A 23,559-nucleotide genomic window follows, 5' to 3' on the forward strand; every position below is an offset into this window, starting at 1 on the left:
AATCTGGCGGAAATGGCAAAGATCTCAGCGTACTTGAAAGACCAGTCGCAACAGAGATATATTGTGGAGTGGAGAAGATGGATTGATTATATCCAGAATAAATATGGGACTAAAAAGTTTCACCTAGCATTTGAATAAGTATTGATGTGATATATAAATTGCTTGTAGTTATTTTATAAGAGTTAAAGTGCGATAGAACTTAATATTTTATTGTTGTTTGCACAACGTAGACTATGATTGTTTGTATTTTTATACCCTGTATTTAGCTCTGGGAAGTCGGGGAGGGGGGAGGGGGAGGGGAGGGAGGAGTTGGGGAGGTTTGGGGAGAGGGGAGGGGGTTGGGAGGGGTTTTGTCTTTTTAAAAAATGTATTGTAAAACTTTTCAATAAAAAAAAAGAAAGTTTCTAACTTTGCGGAAATGGCAAAGATTTAAGCATATTTGAAAGACCAATCGCAACAGAGATATATTGTGGAATGGAGAAGATGTATTGAATATATTCAGAATAAATATGGGACTAAAAAGTTTCATTTAGCATTTGAATAAGTAGTGGATTTTTATGATGTATGATTAGTTATTTGTTACTTTATTAATATTATGACTATGGAGAGTTAAAGTCCGATAGAACTTAATGTTTTATTTTTGTTGTTAGCATATTTTAGTTTATGTTTGTATTATTATACCCTGTATTCAGCTCTGGGAAGTCGGGAAGGGGGGAGGGGAGGGGAGTGGAGGGGAGAGGGGAGGGGGAGGAGGGAGTTCATTGTATTTAAAAATTGTAAAACTTTTCAATAAAAAAAAAGGCGGGCGCACACGAGTGAGCAATGCACCCGGCGTTGTTTGAGAGCAATCCTTCTGCTGTGCCTACGCTTTCAACTTGAATGGAGCTGAGGTACCCAAGCCGCTGCATTGCCTGCCTCTCCCTCCCCCCCATGCCTTGGGCCGGTGCCACCAGTAGCTTAATCATAATCATAATAGTAAAGTTGGAAGGAAACTTGGAGGTCATCTAGTCCAACCCCCTGCTCAGGCAAGAAACCCTATACCATTTCAGACAAATGGTTGTCCAGTCTCTTCTTAAAAACTTCCAGTGTTGGAGCATTCACAGCTTCTGGAGGCAAGTTGCTCCACTGGTTAATTCTTCTGTCAGGAGGTTTCTCCTTAGTTCTAGGTTGCTTCTCTCCTTGATTAGTTTCCATCCATTGCTTCTTGTCCTTGTCAAGCCCCGCCGGCTTGCCAATCACCCGGGCCTTGACACCGCCTCCGCCGCTCTCCACGCCGACACGGGGGAGCGGCCCCTCCCTCCCCCAGCAGACTGCCGTCTCCTGCGCTCACCTGCTCTCCTGGACCGCAGCAGCTCACTACTGGCCAGCAGACGTCCATGCTGGCCGCGCCGGGCCCTGGTGGCCACACGTCGCTGGAGCAGCCGGCGTTGGAGCCGCCAGCTGCACCTACCCCCAGCCGGAAGACGCGGCGTCGGGCTCCCGCCGACCAGCTGATGGGCACGGCCCATCAGGGAGCGAGCAAGTCCAACGGGCAGAAGGGGTGGTGGGAGCCCGCTTTCCACAGGCGTACGCCGACCTGGCTGAGGTGTTTGATGAGAGGGAGTGTGATGCCTTGCCTCCCCACCGAGCAACGGACTGCGCCATTGAGCTTGAGCCGGGTGTCAAGCTGCCAAAACCACGCATGTACTCCCTGACACCCCGCGAGATGCAGGAATTGCGGCGTTATATTGATAAAAACCTCGTGATGGGATTCATTCGACCTGCCCGGTCCAACATTGCGGCGCCGATACTGTTCCGAGAAAAGAAGGATGGCACGCTTCGACTGTGTGTTGACTTCCGTGGAGTCAACGCGGTCTGCGTGGAACACTTGTATCCGCTGCCCCTCATGAAGGACCTCCTGGCACACCTGTCGACGGGCTGCATTTTCACGAGATTGGATTTACGGGAGGCTTATTACCAGGTGAGGATCAGAGCCGGGGATGAATGGAAGACGGCGTTCAACTGTCCGTTGGGCAGCTTCCAGTTCCGGGTTATGCCGTTCAGACTCCAGGGAGCCCCAGCCGTCTTTATGCAGCTGATAAATCAGGTGCTTCACAAGCACCTGTACCATGGGGTGCTAGTTTACCTGGACGACATCCTGATTTATTCTAAGACAATGGAGGAGCACGTCACCCTTGTGCACCAGGTGCTACAGAAGCTGCTGGCTGCCCGTCTCTATGTGAAGCTCACAAAGTGTGAGTTTCACAAGACAAGGTTGGATTACCTGGGGTATCGGGTTTCAGCAAGTGGCATAGAGATGGACCCTCATAAAGTGGAAGCCGTGAAGCAGTGGCAAGCCCCGCGGACACGACGACAGCTGCAGAGTTTCCTCGGGTTTGCGAACTTCTATCGTCAATTTATCCCGGGCTTTGCGGCGATAGCCCTGCCGTTGACGGACTTGCTGCGCACGCGGTAGACTGGGGAGAGGCCGCATCCAGGGCTGACGTTGGCGTGGACCACCACGTGCCAACAGGCGTTCGAGTCCCTGAAAGCCTTGTTCGCTAAGGAACCGGTGTTGGCGCACCCCAATCCAGACCTACTGTACGTGGTCCAAGTCGACGCCAGCAACGTTGCGGTAGGGGCTGTGCTATTACAACGAAACACGGAGGGCGCACTCCAAACGTGTGCCTACTCGTCCAAAAAGCTGTCATCCACAGAGCGTGCATGGCCGATTTGGGAAAAGGAGGCGTTCGCCATGCGCATGGCCCTGGAGACGTGGTGTCATCTGTTGGAGGGGGCTGCCCACCCCTTCGAGGTCTGGACAGACCACAAAATCTTAGAGGTCCTATAGTCGCCAAGAAAACTGGCGCCTAAGCATGTCAGATGGGCTCTCTTTTTCCGGCGGTTTAACTTCGTTCTGAAATACGTGCCGGGGGGACGGAAATTTCTTACCGACGCGCTCTCACGGCTTCCGCAATACAACACCAAACGGGAAGCAGTTGTGCAAGAGCTCATCCCGCCTGGTGAATCCCCGGTCGCGAACCAGGTGGTCTGCAGCGTGGGGGATGATCTGTCCCATGCCATGAGTGATGCTCTAGCTACGGACGCCTGGCTGAAGGGGCACCCCGGCCTTCTCACCATGCGCAATGGCTTGGCCTGGCACGGGGATAAGCTATATGTGCCCCAAGCACTTCGCCCCACCGTCCTGCACCGGTGTCACGAAGCCAAACAAGCCGGCCACTTCGGCTTCCTTAAAACCCTACACTTGGCATGGCGCCAATTCTGGTGTCCGTGCATGAAGGCGGACGTGGAACAACACGTCCGGAGCTGTCACGTGTGTGCCACAGTAAAACCCCGTGTTGGGAAGCCGTTAGGACTGCTACAGACGGTATCGGACCCCGAACGGCCATGGCAAGACATTGCCATGGACTTTATTGTTGGGTTGCCGGAAAGTAGGGGCTACACAGTGATCTGGACGGTCATCGACCTCTTCTCCAGAAAGGCACACTTCATCCCCTGTAAAGGACTACCATCTGCCAAACGATTAGCATGGATGTTTCTGACACATGTCTATCGGCTACACGGGGTTCCCCGACGGATAATTTCGGATCGTGGGGTCCAATTTACGGCACGGTTCTGGCGGGAGTTCCTGCAACATATCGGGTCCACCCAGGGTCTGAGCTCCGGCTACCACCCGAGCACCAACGGAGCCGCTGAGAGGGCTAACGCCACGGTGGAAAGGCTCCTCAGGAGTTACGTGTCATACCAACAGACAGACTGGGTAGACCTCCTTGTGTTTGCTGAGGTCGCCCACAACAACGACGTGCACAGCAGCACGGGCTTGACACCATATCAGGTGGTGGCAGGGTATGACCTCGTCCCTGTCCCTGAGTGTGGACAGGGATCGATAACACCCACCGGGCCCGGGGAGTGGATGCGCCAACTAGGGGGTGCTTGGAAGGTCGCTAAGGAGGTGATGGCAAAGGCCCAAGCACGGGTTAAGGAGCAGGCAGACAGGAAGCGAGAACCTTTTGAGACCCCCAAGGCCGGGGAGTGGGTATACCTGTCGACCAAGTACTTGCAGTTGTGGGTACCGAGCAGAAAGTTAGGCCCCAAGTTCCTTGGCCCTTTCCAAGTGGTCCGAGTGATCAACCCCGTGACTGTACAACTACGGTTGCCAAAGTTCTTAGGGAAGGTCCACCCAGTCTTCCACAGCAGCCTGTTGAGACCCGCCAGGGGGATGATAGGGAAGGCAGGTGGAAACACACCGGGGCCTGTTCACGGGGACCAGTACGAAATACAGGCAATCCTCGATTCATGGGTATGGAGGGGGCAGGTGCAGTACCTCGTATTGTGGAAAGGATACCCGCTGGCGGAGGCCTCTTGGGTGGGAAAAGGGGACGTCCGAGCAGCTCGTCTGGTCACGGCCTTTCATCGTACACATCCGTGCAAACCAGGGGGTGGCGCCGGGGAATCAGTGGCCTGGGTCCGTGGATGTCCATCTTGTCATTCTTCCTTTGCAGGTGGGCATGTGGTAGGGGGAGCCGACTGTCAAGCCCCGCCGGATTGCCAATCACCTGGGCCTCGACACCGCCTCTGCCGCTCTCCACGCCGACACGGGGGAGTGGCCCCTCCCTCCCCCAGCAGACTGCCGTCTCCTGCGCTCACCTGCTCTCCCGGACCGCAGCAGCTTGCTACTGGCCAGCAGACGTCCATGCTGGCCGCGCCGGCCCCCGGTGGCCACGCGGCACCAGAGCAGCCGGCGTTGCAGCCGCCAGCCGCACCCACCCCCAGCCGGAAGACGCGGCATCGGGCTCCCGCCGACCAGCTGATGGGCGTGGCCTCGCCCGGCCAACGTGCACAACGCCAGGTCCCCACCAGCCCTACAACCGGGCTGCCGACGGACACGCTCTCACCTCACCGGCGAGGACGGCTCTGGGCGCCCGTCAGTCAGCCGGTGGGCGTGCCTGCACTGGCCGAAGCCCCGGCGCCCCGGCGGCTGGGCCCAGAGCCGCGGGCTGCGCCTGCGCCCGGCCCCTGGGAACAACGCCAGCACCCTGTAAGAACACAAATGCAGCCAGAGCCGGGACGAGTAAGGGACGATGGAGAAGTGGCGGAAAGGACTGACCTGCCACAGGCAGCCACGGACGGGGGGGGTGGCCATGCCCACGCTGCCTCTCTCTCCGGCTGGGCGTTCGGGTGGGCCCAGGGGGGAGTACGCAGTTGTAATACCGGGACGGACAGGGGGGCGTATGGAGGCGGAAGGACAGGCCTTACCTAAGGAAAGGCCCAGCGGGCCGCAGCAACGCACACGGTGGGTGGTGGCTGTGCAGGGTGATGGGTGGGGCTTTTACGGGGAGGTGGGCGGATGCCGGTTTGCTCTGAAGGGGTGGGGTTAGGGTGTAGCTGCATGATAAAAGGGCGTTGAGGCTGGATGCCTCAACGCTGACTTTACCACGGTTTGTTTTGTGAGAGGTGAAGAATAAACCTTGTCACCCGTACCTTTGGTGTGTTCGTGATTCTTCGCAGAGGACGTCGTGACAGTCCTGCCTTCGGGTGCTTTGGAGAATAGCTTGACTCCCTCTTCTTTGTGGCAGCCCCTGAGATATTGGAACACTGCTATCATGTCACCCCAGTCCTTCTCTTCATTAAACTATACATAACCAATTCCAGCAGCCGTTCCTTATATGTTTTAGCCTCCAGACCTCTAATCATCTTTGTTGCTCTTCTCAGGTCCATTAGACTGCCGCTGCTGAGAAGAGTGGTGAGGTTTTGTTCCAGCCAGCCGGCCAGGCAAGGAGTAGGTCAGGGGATAGTGGCTGGCTGGCTAGGGAGGGGGAATCATGGCTTCTTGGGGGGGGCTCTGCCAAGCCTCAGGGCAGTGGCATTGGCAGCTCCCCCCACCCGGCCCGTTTCCCCAGCCCTGTTACCGGTAGCAGCTCCCGCAGTAAGCACCCCACGGCCCTCACCATCAAGTTTCCATTGTACAAGCTTCCTGGAGCTGAGGAGAAGTGTAGTTACTGTGCTGCCAGGCGGGTCTGGTGGGCGGCGTTGCCTTCCGCTTTTCCTGCTGCAGCATTGGCTGCTGGTGTTGCCCTCCTGATTGGTTGGTGCCCACACCACAAATGGGGATTTATCATCTCCCAAACCCCACCACTGTCAAAGGAGGAGGAGGAACAGGGAGAAGAAAGAGGGAAATTGGCTGAGCCGGCCAGGCACTGAAGCCCCGCTGAAAAAAGCAGTCTCTTTGCAAGCCTGCCTAGCCCGCATCAGCCTTGCTCTCCACAGCATGCTGCAGCTGATCTGAGGCATGGAGAGCACAGCTGACAGGTGAGCGCACAGCAGACTCTGTTGCGGCAGCAAGCAACCAGACGGTAGGACGGAGTGGGTCGGCTCTTAACTAGGGCTTATTTTGGGGGTAGGGCTTATATTAGGCACACACTAAAATCATGCCAGGGCTTCTTTTCTGGGTGGATCTTATTTTCGGGGAAACACAGTACTAGAGTAATTAGTCTGACAAGATTTTGTTTATGGGGTGAAAACAATAAAGAACTCAGGTTGGAAGAATAATCACATGATTCTTGGTTTTGGATCTGACATATTCGTGCTTTCTGAGAAGTATAAATTGATCTTACCCATTTAATAATATTATCTCCAAAGTTCCAGAACTTTAAACAAAAAAATCCAAGACAAATTGTCAAAGGCCTTCTCTGCACCTAAGAATGTCAGTGCAGCTTGTTTTTCATTATGTTGCTCCAAGTATTCCAAAATATTCAAAACATTTCAAATATTATCTCATAGTTGTCTTTTAGGTTAAAACCCCCATTGATCTTCATGAATAAAATCCTATAAAATTATCTTCAAACTTTTTACCAAAATTGTGGTAGCCAGAGCAGTTGTCAAGAGAACTCAAACAATAGGCTCAAATGCCCAGGTTTGAAATGTGGCTAATTCTCCTACAGTATCTCACTCTGAGTACCATTTAGAGCAAAAAACATTAGGGAACAGGTTACAATCAAAGTAATCACTGTCCTTTCAGGAGCAAGTTTACTATCACCAGATCACAGACACACAAACCATCTCCTAAAGGTACTGTCAAGAGTGATTTGCTTTTCACCTAGTTTCTTCTCCACTCTCAACTTAACAACAATTGGGAGGGTGGTTGAATTGCATGGGGTGGGAATGGAATGGCAAGAATCCATCTGTAGATTATGAGATCCTGATCTTCACTTCAAGGTCACACTATGCAGGTGTTTGAACGGTCCAGGCAGTTCCCATAACAAAAAGGAGCATATATGATTGGAAAATGCAATGAACTACAAACTATTTGAAAAAATGGCAGAAATAGCAAGGAGACCAGTAATTACCATTCCTGGTCAAGTAGTCCCAGCACAATTTGCTTGGCCAGTGAACTGACCCACATGGGATTATAATGTGGCAACCCATTGGGGCAAATACATGAGAGCCCAAGAAAACCTATTAGAAGCCCTCCAGGAAAATGGTCAAAAACTACTGAAATGGTCAGAACTCTAGCACACAGAAGAAGAAACACTCAACGCCTTTTGGGTCTGCCTCCTTGAGACAGGAGTTGCCTATACCCATCTAGATGTAAATAACCAAAGGTACCAAACAATCCTCACCTCCACATTTGTTGACCAAACCTCTAGTGACATTCAGAACCATTTCCAAACTGTTGTCATGGTTCTGATTAATGAGACAGATTAAAGAACACTGCATGATTGTTTATTCCAAAAAAGTCTATAATAATGAGAACGGAGCATCAGCACTCATGGATGGATGCCAGAATCTGAATTCTCCTCCCCTTAACACATCATATCATACAGAATCTCCCTCCCTTAATTACACGTCATAAATCACATTCACCAATTAGTTTAACACACAAAGTTTCACTTCCCTTCTGAAGCGCACTCTTATCTTCTCAAAACATCCAGGTTGAATTCCTTCCGCGCTTTAGTGATTCAAAGCCAGTTAAAGCAAAAGGCTGCCTCTTATATTGTCAGTGCAAAAACATGTCAATGTTTACAGCATTGACAACTGTAGTGTCCAACTGGTCATCAAAGGAGATCATTGAACTGCGCTGAATCACCAACTTTATATTTGACCAGAGGAAATGTTGGAAGGAGGAAGACAGAGAATGGAAAGAAGCAGACCGAGAGAGAGAGAGAGAAGCAAAGGAGAAGGAGTGCGGAGAGGCAAGAAGATTTTAAAATGTTTGCAGCCCTGCAGGGAAATTAGAAAAAAACATCATTCAGACTCCAAGAAGGAGGGCAGAGGCCAGTAACCTTCTTTTTGTGTGTAGAAGGACATTACTGAAGGGATTGCAAAGCAAATCTCACTCACTAAACGAGAGCTCGCTGCTACCATCAACCACCTTGATTTGCACCCTCCAGATCCTACCTGCTTCCCTTGGCACCCAACTACACCACTGTGCCTTTCCTAAACCAGCTAATTCCCATCTGATGCAGACCTAGGAAACCCCAGATCATGAATACCAATGACTAGCTACAGAAGGCACTAGAACTGACTCCCCTTTCACCAGACTTTCCATCCCACTCAAGCAAGGTCATGAAGGGGAGCCTCTGCTCACTCTCACAGTTGTGGTGGTGGGAAGTCCCATGACTGTCTAATTGATACTGGAGCCACAGCCTCTCTTATTACCCACCCACCTTTCAAAGGCTCTGCCATGCCTGGCACAAGGGACAATATCATTGGGGTGGGGGGTAAATTAATATTGATGGAGTTCACTAATGAAATGAGGGTTAAAGTAGGACCCCTATCCATACAACATTTGTTTATAGTCTGTCCTCAGTCACCCTTATCCCTCATGGGAAGGATCCTACTGTGTAAACTTGGGGCCACAATAAAATGCACTCCAGAAGGGCTAATTTTAGACATTTTCCTCACTCACATGCATTGCCTGACCATCCTTTTTTTAAAGGAAGTTAAATCGCTTTATATTGATCTACAAGCGCTCCCTCCCACTGTATGGGAATGGGAATCAACAGAAGTGGGGTTTCTGAAAAATGCAACCCCTGTTGTGATACAGATGATACAGATGCTTGCCTCAATACAACATTTCAGTTGAGCCTATTCAAAACCTAATAAAAGACTATCTCATGCAAGGGGTCCTGCGCAAATGTACAGGTGAAACTCAAAAAACTAGAATATTGTGCAAAAGTTCATTTATTTCAGTAGTGCAACTTAAAAGGGGAAACTAATATATGAGATAGACTCATTACATGCAAAGCAAGATAGTTCAAGCCGTGATTTGTCATAATTGTGATGATTATGGCGTACAGCTCATGAAAACCCCAAATCCACAATCTCAGAAAATTAGAATATTGCATGCAATCAATAAAACAAGGAGTGTACATAGAACAATATCGGACCTCTGAAAAGTATAAGCATGCATATGTACTCAGTACTTCGTTTGGGCCCCTTATTTAATTTAATTTAATTTATTAATATTTCTATACCGCCCTTCTCCCGAAGGACTCAGGGCGGTGTACAGGGCAAGAATAAAACACAGAAATTTACAAAAAATAAAAGATAATTAAATACATGCCCGATTAAAAATACAGTTAATACATGGTAAAAAAATCCCCCAATAAAAATAGTAAAAAACCCCACCAATCCCCCCCTCAGGCCAGGCCGGCTTGCTCGAACAAGTATGTTTTCAGATCGCGGCGAAAGGAGTGAAGATCGGGCGCCGTCCGGAGCTCAACCGGTAACTGGTTCCATAGCTCCGGGGCGCCCACAGAGAAGGATCTCCCCCTGGGGGCCACCAGTCGGCATTCTCTGACCGGTGGCACCCTGAGGAGGCCCTCTCTGTGGGAACGCACAGGGCGGAGGGAAGTAGACGCCGGCAGCAGGTGTTCCCTAAGGTACTCCGGACCCCTGCCATGTAGGGCTTTAAACACCATTACTAGCACCTTGAATCTCACCCGGAAGACAACTGGCAACCAATGCAGCTCACGGAGCAGAGGTGTGACATGGGAGTATCGGGAGACTCCCAACACAACTCTCGCGGCTGCATTCTGTACCAGTTGGAGCCTCCGGGTGGTCCTCAAGGGAAGCCCCATGTAGAGAGCGCTGCAGTAGTCTAGACGAGAGGTCACAAGCGCGTGAGTGACCGTGCATAAATCATCCCGGCTTAGATAGGGCCGCAACTGGCGCACCAGGCGAACCTGGGCGAAAGCCCCCCTAGTCACAGCCACCATGTGATCTTCCAAGGTGAGCCGTGAATCTAGGAGGACTCCCAAGTTGCGAGCCCTATCTACGGGGGATAATAATTCACCCCCCATAGAAAGAGATGGAATATCCGAATAGACCCGGGATGAAGGTATGCAAAGCCACTCGGTCTTGTCGGGGTTGAGTTGAAGTCTGTTCCTCCCCATCCATACCCGAACCGCCTCCAGGCAACGGGACATCACGTTGAGGGCATCACTGGGGTGGTTTGGGGTCGAAAGAAAAAGCTGGGTATCATCAGCATACTGATGATACCCAACTCCAAAGCCACGAATGATCTCACCCAGCAGTTTCATATAGATGTTGAACAGGAGAGGCGAGAGGACCGACCCCTGAGGAACTCCACAAACGAGAGACCTCGCGGTCGACCTCTGCCCTCCTGTCAACACCGACTGCGAGCGTCCCTGGAGATAGGAGGAGAACCACTGTAAAACCGTGCCTCCCACTCCCAATCCCCTGAGACGCCGCAGCAGGATACCATGGTCGATGGTATCGAAAGCCGCTGAGAGGTCTAATAGGACTAGAACAGAGGAATGACCCCTGTCCCGAGCCCTCCAGAGATCATTCACCAGCGCGACCAATGCCGTCTCCGTGCTGTGCCCGGGCCTGAAACCCGATTGGTACGGGTCTAGATAATCCGCTTCATCCAGGACCAAAGGGAGCTGATGCGCCACCACACTCTCAACAACCTTCGCAAGAAAGCGAAGGTTGGAGACCGGACGAAAGTTGTTCAATACAGCTGGGTCCAAGGCAGGCTTCTTGAGGAGGGGCCTCACCACCGCCTCTTTCAAGACGGCAGGGAAGCTACCCTCACTCAAAGAAGCTGATATAACTGCTTGGAACCAGCTGCGTGTCCTCTACCGGGCTGCATAAACCAGCCAGGAAGGGCACGGGTCCAATAAACATGTGGTGGAGCTCAGTCTCCCCATAATCCTGTCCACTTCCTCCGGAGTCACAGAATCAAACTCCTCCCAGGTGATATCGACAAGACCGCCCATGTCCTGATCGCCAGACTCTGCCCAGTCAGAGTCCAGACCGGTCCGAATCCGAGCGATTTTGTCCGACAGATAATTGTTAAACTCCTCGGCACGACCCTGCAAGGGTTCCTCCCTCACCTCCTGATTAAGAAGGGAGCGAGTCACCGTAAACAGAGTGGCCGGGCGATTATCTGCGGACGCGACAAGGGTAGCGAAGTGATTAGACCTCGCCACCCTTATCGCAGCGAGATAAGACCTAATGTAGGTTCTTAGTCGCAATCGGTCGGATTCGGATCGGCTGGACCTCCAACTGCTCTCTAGGCCCCGTGTCCGACGCTTCATCTCCCGGAGCTCCGCAGAGAACCATGGAGCTCGACGGGATCTGCATCGGGTCAGGGTCTGCAAGGGTACAACTCGGTCAAGAGCCTCAGTGGCTGCCCTTTCCCAAGCTTCCACTAAGGCATCTGCCGAGCTGTGAGTGAGGGAGGCAGGTAGGGACCCCAGCGCTGCCTGGAACCTCTCGGGATCCATTAAGCGTCTGGGGCGGTACCATCTAACTGGTTCCACACACCCACGGCGGGGGGTAGCAAAACGGAAGACCAGCCACAGGAGATGATGATCAGTCCATGACAGGGGCATAATAATTGGAGAGCCCCCACCAAGATCATCTAACCACCGACCAGATAAGAAAACTAGGTCAAGGGTGTGGCCTCCCTCATGAGTCGGTCCTGAAATTACTTGCATCAGGTCCATGGCCGTCATGGAAGCCATGAACTCCCGAGCCAACTCAGATGATCCTCCCAGAGATGGTAGATTGAAGTCCCCCAAAACTATAAGTTTTGGGAACTCAACCACCAACCCAGAGAGGACATCGAGAAGCTCAGGCAGGGCTGCTGCTGCGTGACTAGGCGAAAGGTACACCAGCAGCAAGCCCAACTGCGCACCAGGGCCACATCTCAAAAAGAGAGACTCACATCCGACTATCTGCGGAACGGTGGCCTCCCGCGGACCTAAGGTCTCCCTCATAACAACAGCCACTCCCCCACCCCTACCCTGAGCCCGAGGCCGGTGTAGCACCCGGAAACCTGGTGGGCAAAGATCAGCCAGAGGAATACCACCCTCTGGGCCCAACCAAGTCTCCGTGATGCAAGCCAGGTCCGCCTGCTCACACTCGACCAAGTCACGGACGAGAGGAGCTTTATTGACGACAGACCTGGCATTCAAGTACACCAGCCGGAGCTCAGGAGGCTGCACATCCTCACTCCCGGGACCTCGGGGCAGAACAAGAGGGTCAGAACGCCTCACCGCTTGCAAGTAGCGGAGAGGCCTTCCCTGAGATCGATATGGCCCTCTGTTCCTGCACCTGCTGCCATTCCCTAATGTCGTGGGAATGGGCAATCCCACGACTTGCCCTGGAGCCCCGGGGGCAACCGACCCCCGCTCCTCCCCTCCGCGATCAATCCCGGCCCTGGCCTGAACAGCGGTTGCTGGACTGCCCCCCATATCCAAACAACCAAAAGAAGTTCCCACCCCCCTCCCTAACCTCCTAAAAAATTTAACCAAAAAACTAACCAGGGGCCTCTTATTTGGCTTATATCGGAGGCCCCTACCCGTGCCCAGCCATCTCTCAGGGTCCCAAGACTCGGGCCCTTCATCAAGAGGAGATGTAAAGAGTAAGGCGGGTCGCTCCCAGGATGGGGGGGCCCCCTGAGGGCGTATAAGGTCGTGCTAGAATAAGTCAGACGCATGATCTTAAACAAGTCCGACAAAAAAGACAGCAAGGCAGACCAGATCGACACGGGAGGATCTCAAAATAAATAAGTCGAAGGCAAATGACCAGAGAGCCAGCCCAGCTCCACTGCCACTAGAGCTGGGAAATCCCGGAACAGATCGAATCCCGCCCTCTCACGGCGGTCGAGGCCGGGGGGCAACCTGGTACATAAGACCGGGGGAGCAATACCACCCAGAGCTCTCACCTCTGGGAGGCAGCAGATGTAAAATCTTAACCACTCTCCCACAGTGGTTATAACCCGGGCCTTCCATTATAGGGGAGGGGGGAGAAGAGGAGGGAGTTAGAGCAAAAGAATCTATAAAATACATCAGGATTAATAAGCCGGTATAGTCACAAAATGGTAGGAGAGATTCCGATTGTATAAGTCACTTCCATGTTGCAAAAAGACTGGATGATAGTCAGTCAAGGAGGAAACCACAACATGGTCTAATCATTTTCTGGCGGCGCAGAGATTAAATTTTGCCTCACAAACGTCCGAGGCAACAGCGTCCGCGTTCCACCACCAGGCCAGGTCACCATGTCAGAGAGGCCAACTCCCTTCATCGTCAGCCATCTCGGAAACCAGCCAGACGACGTCTCCACCACTCCAGCATTTTCACCCCCCCACCGCTCCAAGCCGCGATTCATAGTCAGTCCAACAACACGCGGCTCCCCAAGCAGCAGGAAGGCATTCCGGAGCACCACCAAGCTGTAAAAAATTAATCCGGGCGTCACAGGTCTCAGGAACGCCACCAGGCTCCGTAGAGGGGGTCTCGAGACCCCCGTTGCACAGACGGTCAGCCGGTCGGCGCCACGTTGAGCAGAGCTCCAGCGAAAAATCGGGATCTTTTCGGGCACCTCAGCAGCCTCAGCAGCCTCCATCGGGGCTCCGCCCAGCTCCTCCGCGTCCAACAGCCTCCATTGGAGTTCGCCGGGTCCCTGCGGCACCGACAAACAGCTGGTCGGCGCCGTACAACACGGGGTTCTGCTCAGCTCTTCCATGTCCACCAAGCCGTCCAGAAACTCCTCCAGGCTCCTCCGGGCTCAGCTGATAGTCCTCAAAGAGTCCTCAGAGTCCTCGGAGCCCTCAGCGAGTCCAGGCTCCCAGAGCCAAGGTAAACCATGTAGGCGTTCTAAAGGCAGGCACCGAAGCTCAGCTCCCTCGTCCTCGTCCTCATCCTCACCCGAAACCTTCACAGGACTCAAATATCACTGTGAAGCTCCCCAGGGTCGCCACATTGCTAAAATTGCCGAAGCTCCTAACGGAGCTCAGCCATGCACGTCCGCCATCTTGGGCATGCAGCAATTACTGCCTCAATGCGGCGTGGCATGGAAGCTATCAGCCTGTGGCACTGCTGAGGTGTTATGGAAGACCAGGATGCTTCAATAGCGGCCTTCAGCTCTTCTGCATTGTTCGGTCTCATGTCTCTCATCTTTCTCTTGGCAATGCCCCATAGATTTTCTATGGGGTTCAGGTCAGGCGCGTTTGCTGGCCAATCAAGCACAGTAATCCCACGGTCATTGAACCAGGTTTTGGTGCTTTTGGCAGTGTGGGCAGGTGCCAAGTCCTGCTGGAAAATGAAGTCAGCATCCCCATAAAGCTCGTCTGCGGAAGGAAGCATGAAGTGCTCCAAAATCTCCTGGTAGACGGCTGCGTTGACCCTGGACTTAATGAAGCACAGTGGACCAACACCAGCAGATGACATGGCTCCCCAAATCAACACAGACTGTGGAAACTTCACACTGGACTTCAAGCATCTTGCAGTGTGTGCCTCTCCATTCTTCCTCCAGACTCTGGGTCCTTGGTTTCCAAATGAGATGCAAAAGTTGCTCTCATCAGAAAAGAGGACTTTGGACCACTGAGCAACAGACCAGGTCTGTTTTTCTTTAGCCCAGGTAAGACACTTCTGATGTTGTTTGTTGTTCAGGAGCGGCTTGACAAGAGGAATACGACATTTGAAGCCCATGTCCAGGATCCGTCTGTGTGTGGTGGCTCTTGATGCACTGACTCCAGCCTCAGTCCACTCCTTGTGAAAGTCCCCAACACTTTTGAATGGCCTTTTCCTGACAATCCTGACAATCCTCTCCAGGCTGCGGTCATCCCTGCTGCTTGTGCACCTTTTTCTTCCACACTTTTCCCTTCCACATAACTTTCTATTAATGTGCTTTGATACAGCACTTGGGGAACATCCAACTTCTTTTGCAATTACCTTTTGAGGCTTTCCCTCCTTATGGAGGGTGTCAATGATGGTTTTCTGCACAACTGTCAGGTCAGCAGTCTTCCCCATGATTGTGATTCCTACTGAACCAGACTGAGAGACCATTTAAAGGCTCAGGAACCCTTTGCAGGTGTTATGGCTTAATTAGTTGATTAGAGTGGGACACTTTGAGCCTATAATATTGCACCTTTTCACAATATTCTAATTTTCTGAGATTGTGGATTTGGGGTTTTCATGAGCTGTAAGCCATAATCATCACAATTATGACAAATCACGGCTTGAACTATCTTGCTTTGCATGTAATGAGTCTATCTCATATATTAGTTTCCCCTTTTAAGTTGCATCACTGAAATAAATGAATTTTTGCACAATATTCTAATTTTTTGAGTTTCACCTGTAAATCAGCCTGCACTAACTGTAAAACCCTGTTAGTTTGTCTCAAGCTTTTCTTACTTACAGTGCTATTCAAAGAGAAAAAAGATGGGTTGCTTAGGCTCTGGGTGGACTTTAAGGGCCTCAACAGGGTGAGTGTGGAAAATATGTACCCCCTTCCCTTATTGAAAGACTTGCTAACTCATCTGGCAAAGGGGAGAATCTTTACCAAATTAGACCTAAAAGAGGAGTACTACTGCGTAAGAATTAGAGAAGGTGATGAATGGAAAACTGCTTTCAACAGCCCTCTGAGTAGCTATCAGTTTAAGGTCATGCCATTTGGATTACAGGGAGCACCTGCCATATTTCATGCATCTGATTAACCAGGTGCTAAACTAACATTTATACAAAGGGGTTTTGGTGTATCTTGATGACATCTTAATCTATACAGAGACTATGGCAGAGCATATAGGTTTAGTGCAAGTGGTATTGAAAAAACTGCTGAACACTAAACTCTATGCCAAACTTTCTAAATGTGAATTCCATCAGACACGTTTGGATTATTTGGACTATAGAATTTCTAGCGAAGGCATCGAAATGGATCCAACTAAGGTGAAGGCTGTTATAGAATGGCAGCCCCCAAAGACTTGGAAACAACTCCAGAGTTTCCTTGGATTTGCTAATTTCTACCGTCAGTTCATTCCTTTGTTTGCCGAGATTGCTTTGCCCCTAACAGAACTATTAAAAACTGGCAAGGATGGGGGGAAACCTCATCCAGGTCAGCCTTTGCACTGGTCGTTAGAGTGCCAAACCACTTTTGAGAATTTAAAAAGACTGTTCACTGCTGAACCAATTCTAAAGCATCCTCACCAAGAGGAGCAATTTGTAATTCAAGCTATGTGGATTACCAACAGACAAATTGGACTGATCTCCTCCCTTTCGCTGAGGTGGCTTATAACAACACTGTACACAGCAGCACCAGATTTATGCCATTTAAAATAGCCACAGGGAGGGATTTCATCCCGATGCCTGAATACCCCCAGGAACCACCTGTATCTCAGGCTTTAGATCAATGGGTGTCTGCTTCTAAGGAGGTGTAGGACAATGCAAATAAAGCTTTGAAAAAAGCCTCAGAGACTTACAAAAAACAAGCTGATAAGAAAAGGGCACCTCAAAAGTCATTTTGTGTGGCAGAGAAGGTTTATCTTTCCACAAAATATTTAAGACTCAAATTACCTAGCAAAAAATTGGGGCCAAAATACCTGGGACCATTTCCCATAGTGTGGATTTTAAACCCAGTGACTGTGGAACTAAAACTTCCTCGACTTTTAGGAAAGACCCACCCAGTATTTCACTGCAGTTTGTTGAAGCCTTTCAGAGATTCTACCATGAGACCCCCTCCCAAGAAAGCACCTGGCCCGCTTGTGGTAGCTGGAGAGACTCATTACGAAGTGAAGCATATTCTTGATTCTAGATTATATAAAGGGAAATTGCAATATTTAGTGCAGTGGAAGGGATATCCATTATCAGAGGCTACCTGGGTGAAGTGTACTGATGTGAAAGCTGATAGGCTCATACATAAATTTTATGATAAACATCCAAACAAACCTGTAATGTAGTGGGTCCGACGCAAGGAAGAGACGTCAGCCGGAGTACGTGTTCAGCTCTTTATTGGAAGGGGGGTATCGTACTGAGGAATGAGGGTTACCTGGCCTCCTTAAATACCTAGCCAGGTAAGCGGACAGCCAATGGGGTTGGCCCTAGGTTTCCCGCCAAAACCGTTCAGGCCAACGCCCCCTGGTGGCTGTTGCTATGCAGGTGCATAACACCCCTCCCCCCTTAGAGAAAAAACACATAACAGCTATAGAACAATTTTGCAACTAGCTACATAACTATATACACTGTGTGTCAATGCACGGCAACTGTGGGGTGATCACTTGCACACATAGTCTGCCAGGTAGGCAGGTGTCCTGTGGGGCCGGGTGGACCGTCTGGGCGTGGCTTGGCCCTGGGCTTGGACAGCTGGTTCGTGAGGCCTCTGTGCTGGGTTGAGCAGAGCTGGGTTCAGGAGGCCCTCCTCCTCTGGTTCCTGTTCTGTGTTGTTTCCGGCTGGGCTGACCTCTCCCGGGGTGTGGCTCTCCTGTTGGGCGTGTGTGGTGCACTCAGGGACCCTTCCTCTGAGCTGGTCGATGTGTCGCCTTATGTGTCTGTGCCCCTCCACCCCCACGATGTAAGAGAGGGGCCCAGTTTTCTCAACCACTGTCCCCGGAATCCATGGATGTCCTGCCCCATAGTTCCTTGCCCAGACCAGGTCCCCCACGTTGAGAACTCTGTGTGGGGGCTGCAGCTGCTGCTGATGATGGTGATGGTGGCCTATCCATCTTGGCTGCTACTCGGTCTGGGTGTAAACGGTCCAGCTTGGTGATGAGACGCCGTCCCCATCACAGTTCTGCTGGGCTCTTCCCAGTAGTAACGCACGGTGTAGTGTGTTGGGCAAGTAGAAATTTTGCCAGTCTGTGATGCCAGTCCCCGCTGATGATGCGCCGGAGTGCGTCCTTGGTCGTCCTTACCATCAGCTTGCCCGTTAGTCGATGGGTGAAAGGGCATGGAGGTGGCGTGTCTAATCCAATTCGCCTTCAAGAATGCCTGGAAATCAGTAGCGGTAAACTGAGGCCCGTTATCTGATACAAGGACGTTGGGGAGGCCGTGTGTGGCAAAGAGAGCTCTGAGCACCTGGATTGTCCTAGCCGAGGTCATGTTGGGAACAGGGACTACCTCCAGCCACTTGGAGTGGCTGTCCACTACCACTAAGAACAGTTGGCCCTGAAATGGCCCTGCATAGTCAATGTGGATGCGGGACCAGGGTGTGTGTGTGGCCTCCCACGTGTGTACTGGTGCATGGGGCATTTCTGGCCTGGATCTCTGGCACGTGTAACAGGCCTTGACCCTTTCCTCAATGTCCCTGTCCAGCCCTGGCCACCAGAGGTAGCTTCTGGCCAGTGCCTTCATCCTAACCACCCCCGGGTGTCCCTCATGTAAGGATTCCAATACCCTCCGCCAGACTGCGGTGGGGATAATGACCCTGCTTCCCCAGAGGAGGCAAACCCTGTGTGTGGAGAGCTCGTGGGGCCTGGTGAAATAGGCCTGGAACTCAGGCCCCAGGGACTTGTCCTGCCACCCTGTGCAAACCCATGAGTGTACCCTGCTCAAGATGTTGTCTGTGGCTGTGTTGCTGGCAATGTCCTTGGCATGAACTGGGCATTCTGGCAATTCTTGCAAGGCTAGGATCTGTGTTGCTGGTGCCGGGTCTGGTTCAGTTGTATCGAGGGGAAGCCTATTTAAACCGTCTGCGTGGCCCATCTCCTTCCCTGGCTTGTGCACCAGCTTGCAATTGTATGCTGCAAGGAAGATGGGCCACCGGAGCATCCTGGGGGACAGAATTTGGGGCGTCTGCCTGTCCGTTGTGAACAGGCCCAGGAGTGGTTTGTGGTCCGTGAAAACAGTGAACTCCCTGCCATACAGATAATCGTGGAACTTTTTAATTCCTGCCACGATTGCCAGGGCTTCCCTGTCAATTTGGGCATAGTTCCTTTCTGCTCCAGACAGCGTCCTTGAATAGTAGGCGATGGGGATTTGAGCCCCATTAGGCTCTAGGTGACTGAGGACAGCGCCCACGCCATAAGGGGATGCATCGCACGCAATGCATATGGGCTTTGTTTCTATGAGGTGTGTTACTGTGGACTTGTCAGACAGTAGTGCCTTCAATGCTCTAAAGCTTTGCTCGTGGATGGAAGTCCAGGCCCATGCTGCCTTTTTATCCAGTAACCTGTGAAGTGGCTCTGCAATGGCTGCCTTGTGTGGGAGGAATGTATGATAGAAATTTAGCAGACCCAGGAATGCCTGTAGCTCTGCCTTGTTCTTGGGTGTGGGTGCTAGTTTGATGGCCCTCACCTTGGACTCTGTGGGGTGGATTCCCTTGGCATCTACCCTGAATCCCAAGAATTCTGTGGAGGAAACACCTATGCTGCATTTCTCCCTCTTAAGTTTGAGGCCAGCTGTGTGCAGCCTGGACAGCACCTCCCTAAGCCTACCTGCCAGCTCTTCTGCTGATGCTCCTGCAATCAGGATGTCATCAAAATAGGGGCAAACTCCTGGGATGCCCCTGAGTGTCTTCTCCATAACTTCCTGGAAGATGCCAGGAGCAACGCTGACCCCAAACTGCAGCCTGTTCACCCGGAACGCTCCCCTGTGTGTTACTATAGTCTGAATGTCAGCTGTTGCCCTAGTAACTGTGAGTTGCTGGTACGCCTGCGCAAGATAGAGCCTTGCAAAGATGGCGCCGCCTTGGAGGGAAGCGAGAACGTGGCTGACCGTGGGGACCGGGTAAGCATGCGGGTTTAGGGCGCGGTTCACCAAGCACTTGTAGTCGGCGCAGATCCTTATTTCCCCGTTGGATTTGAGGGGGGTGACGATAGGGGTTTCCCACTCCCCCCCATCTACGGGCTCTAAGATCCCCTGGGCCACCAGCTTATCCAGTTCGCACTCGATTTTGTGTTTGAGCGCGAAGGGGACTCGCCGCAGCCAGACCCTGACGGGGGGAATGTTCGAGTTAAGCTTGAACGATATGGGGGGCCCTGTGTACCTGCCCAGCATTTCGTCGAAGACGTCTGCGAACTCCTTGCAGACGGCCTCGACGGAGTCTCCCTGGATCCGGTGGATCCCGGAGACTGATTCCCAGGGCCTCAAACCAGTCTAGACCGACCAGGCTGGCTCTCCGGCCCTCTACCACTACAACCTCCAGGTGCTCTTCGCGACCCTTAAACTCCACCGAGATGGTAGCCTCCCCCTTTACCTTGACCGGCGAATTCTGGAAATCGGTCAGGGTTAAATTTGTAGGCCATAATTTAATCCGCTGCTTGCTCTGGCTATTAATATAGTTAAGGGTCTCGTCCGAAATGATTGAGACCGCTGATCCGTAGTCAAGCTCCATGCTGCAAGGAACACCTTGCAAGCGGATTGTTAATCTAATTTTGGGTTTGAGCAGCCGGCAGCTACCCATGTGGTTAATGGCCAGCTGGCTCTCAACATAGCCAATTTGCGTTTTGGTCGGGGCCCCAGTACCTTCGAATGGCGATTCCTCCAGTTGCAGCTCGTGGATCTCCTCTCGGGGGCGGCGGCTATGACAGACCGCAGCTATGTGGCCTGTCTTCTTACAGGCCCGACACGTGGCCAACCAGAACTTACAGAGGCTGCACACGTGGTTCCCACCACACCCTGCACACTTGTGAGGGTTGGCGGCATTGCTGGGAGGCCTGGGCTTGTCCGGGCATCTGACTCGCTGGTCGGGGGTCGACTTTCGCTGGAGGAGGTCGATGCTCTGGTCGTCCTCGGCTGTGGCGACCTGCCGGTGGATGCTGGCTGCCTGGCTGCCGGTCCGGGTCTCCTGGACTACTTGGACGGCCCCGCAGGCCGCTTCATGGGCCAGGATGGCGTCTTCGGCTTCCTGGAGCGAAACCTCCTCTCTTTCGAACAGGCGCTCTTGCAGCCGCCTGTCTCGTAGGCCGCAGATCAGCCGGTCCCGTAGCCGCTCCTCCAAGTTTGAAAACTTGCAGGCGACGGCGGCTTCTCGTAGGGCGGCGAGGAATTCGGCACCGGACTCGTCGGGGCGCTGGTCTCTTTTTTCAAACTGTGACCTCGCGGCCACTTTGGAGCGCCGGGGCCGGAAGTTGGTGTTGAGCTTGGCCATGAGGTCCTGGTACGCGATGGTATTGATTGCTTCTGGGGCGAACAGGTTCGCGGCGATCTCTAGGAGTGCAGGCCCCCCAATGCAGAGCAGGGCTGCCGCCTTCGCGCCATCCTCAGAGATCTGGTTGAAGTGCATGTACAGTTCGGCGTGAGCCAGGTACCTGGCCCATGTCTCGGGGTGGCGGGTGTTGAATTCGCGGGGTTGTCCGGCCCTTGCCATCGTGGCGTTGGTTTTGGGTCTTGAGTCACGGATGCGGTGACCGGCGTGGTCCGGTTGGCTGGCGGTCACGTTGGGAGGAAGGGGAAGATTCCTCCTTCCTTCAGCGTGCGGTGCGCTCCCCAAGTGACTTCAGCTCCTTGTCGGCAGCAATCCCACCTTCATCGCCACTGTAATGTAGTGGGTCCGACGCAAGGAAGAGACACCAGCCGGAGTACGTGTTCAGCTCTTTATTGGAAGGGGGGTAGCATACTGAGGAATGAGGGTTACCTGGCCTCCTTAAATACCTAGCCAGGTAAGCGGACAGCCAATGGGGTTGGCCCTAGGTTTCCAGCCGAAACTGGGTTTCCCGCCAAAACCGTTCAGGCCAACGCCCCCTGGTGGCTGTTGCTATGCAGGTGCCTGCATACATAACACCACCGAGGGGGAATTCCCAACTTTTATTCTTTTTTGATTTGCAGGATTTTTCCTTTCTTTTAAGAGGAGCCAAATGTCAACCTTGTAACAAACTGAAATGAAGCCATTTTTCATTTTGTCTTCATTGCCACATTTTAGTTTAGAGATTTTAGATGAAGGAGGTGGAGCGGGATGTTAAGTTTCTCAGTTAGCCATAATAATACTTCTGTGTCAGAATCAAGGTCAGTCCTGATAAGAGTTTTGGTGGGCTGAAAAGCTGGGAGGAGAGCCCACGTTTTGAAATAATTGGTGAATGTGATTTATGACAGCAATTTGGGATGGGAATTGCAAGTTGTTACTTTGTAACCAAAGGGAGGGGATTTTAGTCTTGGGTTCACCTATGTAAGTGCCGATACTTTGTTTCCTAAATAAAACGTTCTTTAAGGAAGAAATCTTTGACTCAAACTTCTTTTAATTGGTTTCATCTATCGGAACCATGACACACAGACTTATTATGCTGAGGTAACCCAGGTGTAAATGCAGTACACAGTGGTTTGTATTTAATTATGGTTTATATTACACTATCTACAAATATACACTAGAAATAAAATACATACACGTGGTGAAACAGCAACTCCAATACACAGTAATTACAGCAGTCAAACGGATGAGAGAAAGTAACTCCAGCAAAAAACTTTTCTTTAATACTCAACCTCTTAAAGGCACAGACACGGACCCTGCTGAGTCATTCCTAATATTGCATCATCCTGTTGGAAGAAAAGTCTTCATCATGGTTCCTCCAAGCAGGGAATAAACATGGCAACTGCTATGGGAAGAAGGTTGTAGTTTATTGCAGAGGAATGCCAGACAGAAAGATGGATCCAACAGAAAGAAGAGGCTGACCACATGTGGGTAGTGAGTTTTTATACCCCCTGGACTCTATTGTCTGGAGTTATTTCCTGTTTTAAGCTTTGTATTTCCTTTGTCACATATTCTGTCCTGAGCCTAGGTGTGCCCCTCTAGGATTCTTGGTGGTTGAAGTCCCAGCCCACCTCCCTGGGGCTGGGGTATGTAGATTTTAGATGTCTGAAGTCTTCTTAGCTTCAACCTTCCTGGATGGTTTACATCTGCATTTCTATAGAGTTGGTTTCTGCCTGGGGGAGGGAGACTTGGGGCTATTAAGAAAAACTGGGCATGCTTTTCTGCCTCTTTAACTTCTTTTTAGGAAATGTATTTTCCTGCCCTTTTAATATTTCCTTCTCTGGGGAGCTGACTTCCCACAATCCCCCCTTTGTGCCATAAGTGTGTGAATGACACACTTACTGGCACAAGATTAAAATTGGTCTGATCAGGGATACTTGGTAAACAAACTTTAAATTGTTAATGCAGAAAGAAAAACACTAATGGAAGCAGCAGAAAAAGATCCCTGCCCATAAAGTTCTAAACGTCAGGGCAAAAATTAGGTGGAAAAGAAATTTATAGTTACCAATATTCTGTGCCAATTATTTTCAAATGTTGGATGTCACCTTTAGCTTCCAGACAGGTTTGCACATTCCTCTCAAAATTCTTCACAGCCATGGTTTGCCTCAGTACATACCACTGGCTGCCCATTTT

This window comes from Vipera ursinii (assembly GCF_947247035.1).
Source record: "Vipera ursinii genome assembly, chromosome: W".
NCBI lineage: Eukaryota > Metazoa > Chordata > Lepidosauria > Squamata > Viperidae > Vipera > Vipera ursinii.